Below are 4,824 nucleotides of genomic sequence, written 5' to 3' on the forward strand. Positions count from 1 at the left end.
TTTGAGGGTATATAGTCAAACATATATGATTTATGTATTTGAATTGCATATAAAAACTTGGCATAATTTATTATTAACTATGTGCATCTATTTGGTTTTATTTACGTAGCCATATATTAAAAATTCATTAATTCAAATAGCTTAGAATTAGTATAAATCTGTTCATTGTGAAAACAATTACATTTATTGCTTGAACCACCACTATTCAGTTAGTTAAAATATATGAAATTGAAACAAATTAGATTTATTGATGTTAAATATATAAAACTGGTAACACATTCAGTGTATTATTACTCTTACCAAAATCGTACCTGTTCCTTTATGATTGACAAATATGCACCACATTAAGTTTATTAGTTTGGTTAGGTTAAAACTGTGTAATCCAAATGGATGCAATTCAAATACATAAATCTTAAATTGAGGTCTCAATATTGCTTTAAATGTGTATACACACACATATATATATCTGTATAGTGTATAGATACTGTATATATGTAAAATATGTATGTAAAAGTGATAATGTAGAAGTCTAAAGCACAAGTGCTTCAGCTAAATTGATTACGTCATTCATGAGATCAATTACATATCCACAGGGTGGACACCACAAAGACACAATAAACATAAATAGGATTAGCTAAATCTATCTTGTTGGCATGTGTTTGCAGAAGCACCACCATGCCTTGTCTTGTGATGACATCAGGAGCTGTAAATAACTTGACTTCTCTCACTGTGATCTGTCATTCTCCCCACAGGCGACAAGGAGAATTGTACATTATTTAATAGTGACCTCTGGCTGTAGTCACAGCAACTCTGGAATTCATGGAGTAAATAGTTTAAAATCAAGCCACTGGCAGCGTACAGATGAGCTTCTCCCCATGTATGCACTGTGTGATGGATTTATTAGTCATCTCCTTTAGAAATAATGAGCTATTGTATGATAAAATACAATGTTTTATTTCATCATACCGCTTTATTGTTGTTTAGAAATGCCAAGATTTAGTCATCTGCAGACCTACAGTGACATCCAAAAGACTGGGATTTGAAAATAGTCAGAGAAAAAACAGAGGAAGATTTTTAAGAAATATAATGATGTAAAATAAATAAGAAATATTTGTTTCTACAATTTTTCTTGGTAAGTAATCAGATGTGGAAATTCGTGACACTGATCGTGTCAACTCCTCGGGTCAGATGTTCTTGTATACAATGATGCTCAAGATGCTCTTGGATCATTCTCAAATCATGCTGGAGAACATAAACATGGTCTTTCCTGTAGCTCAAAGAGTAGCATGTAGCACTAGTAACACCAAGGTCATGGGTTCAATTCCCAGAGAAATCAAGAACTAATAAAATCTAAATGTGTACATGTCATGCCAAATGCATAAATATAAATGAGCATCATGTTCTGAAAAAACTTGTAAAATTCATGCCAGTTTGAGAGCAAAAAACATCAACATTTCTTTAGCGTTAGACTTTTTGAACCCCACTGTATATGTTTTGCACCTGAAATGTTGTTGTCTGATCTTTGGCTCCCTGTGGTGAGGACGTCCTGTATCACAACAAGTGAAGATCTGACCTCTACCTGAGCTTACCCAGACTCCCTGCGGTTTATTGTGATAGCTGGATCTTTCAGACTTCTCCACCAATCTAGGTGGTTATCATTCAAGGTGTAGTCTAAAATGTGATACTCTAGTCTTGTTGAAACTAGCATGCCTTATTCCCTTAACAACTGGCAACACATTATAGATGAGTCACTGCACAAAACCAGAGTGCACGAGTGTAGAGTGTTCATTTTCATTTAGCAACGGAAGCATAAGTCATGGTTTGTCAAGTGACTCAGTGGTGCCCTGAAGGGACAAAACACTCACACAAGTCCACAATTACTGACACATGTTGTGATTTTTTTTGACTCTATATAGTGCCCTGCTAATATGAGATAAGTTATCACGTGTTGTGGGCAGGCCATCTTGGTATACTGAATATTATTATGTTGGCCTACCAGTCTATCCGTGCTATATAAACACCATGATCAAAGATGGGTCACATCACTGGAATCTTCCTGTTATGAATGACCTCCTCCTTCCTTTTGTGCAACTGTTGAAACAGGACTTGAGCGTTCATTGACAGAATAGGACGAAACGCAGAATGAGTGCATTTGAGAGTGTGGGAGAATCGAAGGAAGACATTTGGAAAACGATTTAAACGCTTCTTTTGGGATTTAGGGATTTGAGAAACTCTATTTGACCCATATTTCCCTTATTACCATTTTATCTAAGCCAAATTCCCGTAACCTGAAAACTAAAGATAGAATACTGATCAAATCATACAATATATAGAGACTATGATGCAGAATATAACATCAGCTGGTTTCCTTTTACACATCATCATGTATGCAACCAGGATGCAGCATGCTTTTATTTCCAAAATTTACATGTAGCTTCACTTTCAGATGTTTTATTATTTATTTTTATAGAATTTGTTTTTGCAATGAACAGCATGATGCTTTTTTGATTGCCTGCAGAGGTCATTGGAGACAATGGGCCTCCTGGAAAACAGAAAATAATGAAACAGCAAATTGGCATGCAGAACACAGCAAGTTGGGCTTCAAAAAGCTGCCTGCTAACAGAGCTATGGCTTATTAGACAACATTACTCATTAAAAATCATTCCCAGTTTCCTGGAAAAATCAGAAATTGAATCACCATTAGATCATAAGTGATAATGCAGCTCAAAATGCAATTACCTTTTCATACAGAATGGTTACATTCAACTGTACAAGCAAGAAATCCCTGCATTAGAGATACACTCTTCTGTGATTAAAGGGAAAAAATGAAAATATGATTTTTTTAAAAAGAGATTTCTATATTAAGGCAAATCACTATTTGCTTTCACATTGATTTAGAGAACATTTACAGTACTACCTCATGCAATGCTGCAGTAAACAGCTTTAGTATTTTTAAGTCTCCAGTCCTTAAATGGAAGATGGAAGTGAGCTTTCACTTTTGTTGTTCTTCACATAAGAAGGAAGTACATGAGAAAATAGCTTATAGATATTTGTTCCACGAGTCTTGATCTTTCCTATAGATTTCCTATAATGCTACTGCGTTGTTTTAGATAAAATGTGCCTGACAAAAGTAAATGTAAAGATATGCCCAGCCTTCTGACACAATGAAATGAAACCCTGAATTAAAGGCTCTAGATCACACAATAGATTTCAAGATAGTCCTTGGTTTATAGTGATAACTGAAAATATGAAAACAGGTCACCTGTGACTTTTTGGATGTACTTCTGATAAATCAATATAATAGGCAATCAAAATATGACCTTCTGACGATCATTTTAGGAATCACCAAATCTTCAACCCAAATTTTTTGCACCCATGCCCTTGAGCTTGCTACTAAGCATAACATCTCTCTAAAATGTGTCTACCATCACTGGCTGAATGTGTGGCTGAAATTATCTGTGACAGGAAAGAATAAAGTGAAGAGTGCAACAGAGCAATGTACCTGTAGTCTTTGTCTATAAATATAAGCCTCAGGGCTCAAGCGGAGCGTGTAATGATCTAGGTTGGGTCACCTTGCCTTAAAGCATTATTTATGCAGTTCTCTCAGGACCTAACAGAGCCCAGATCAGTCAGTTATAGTTCCTACAGGCAGCACTGAGCGCTCACTTGAATGTCACAGTCAATACAGAGTCTGACTGGTCAAGGGTGATGCCACAGACTCACGTTCGTGTTCATTTTCAGGAGAGCACGCATACACATTATTTCGAGTCCAGACAGGAGAAAGCCATAAAAAGGTTAACCTCAGCTTTCTCCAGCTTTCTTTGCAAACATATTTTTTAAAATTAGTTCTGCTAGTTATAGAGGTGTAATTTTTGATCAAATTACAACTTGTTTTGACAGGATTGATATTTTTACTATACGATGCAATGCATGATAGCAACACCATGAAGGCCCAAGGAACTGTAAAGTACATTTTGAAAGCATACAAGAAAATGCATGAATCAAAACAGTTTGCACATTGTAGTTCAAATTAGAAATGAATGAATCATTTGTTGATAATCAGCAATTTAATTATGTAATTACAATGCATTGATGCTTAGTAGCCTGCATATTATTAAGATTTAAAATGCTACTTGTTGGCTGCAAGAATGTTTAAAAATTATTTTCTGAAACTTTGTTGATGAACTGATGCTGAAGTAGCCTATAATATGTGTGCTAAAAGCTTATATTTTAATATTGGGCCATATGAGGGGCAGAGAAACTAATGGAAAGAAAAGTACAGAGGCAGTATGTTCATTCTTTATTTAGGAGAGAATATTTGGTCTCATCATTTGTGGACTTTATTATTTTCTGCACTGAATCTCACTTCTCTGTTTGATGTTCATGTAATATGTGACTCATGTCTAAAAGTAGTTAATAAAAATCAAATCAGCAGTAGGATCAGTTGTGAATCTTTCCTCTGAGGAAAAGACTATATGCTGAGTTTTTCACAAGGCATATATAAATAAACCTTCGACAAAGCCTCCAGCTCAAAAAGATTTCAAAGACACCTGCTGGTCAAGGGGTTGGGGGTTGGGGGGGTTGTTGGTCTTACTGGAAACTGTATGACTTGATTTAGGTTTCAAATCACTGTCAGGGATTTCCAGCGGTGTCAAGTTATATATAGCGTGATGTATAAAAGGATGTAGTAGGTATATAGGTTATAAACCAGCCCCGTGATTTTGTCTGGTTTACAGGACAATTCGTCACCATTATATGGAATATTAAGAAATAATGACAGGAGGTAGCCGCCCCTGGCCAATGTGTGGCTGAGCAGAATCCCAC

The sequence above is a fragment of the Barbus barbus genome (genome assembly GCF_936440315.1).
Source record: "Barbus barbus genome assembly, chromosome: 1".
Lineage (NCBI taxonomy): Eukaryota > Metazoa > Chordata > Actinopteri > Cypriniformes > Cyprinidae > Barbus > Barbus barbus.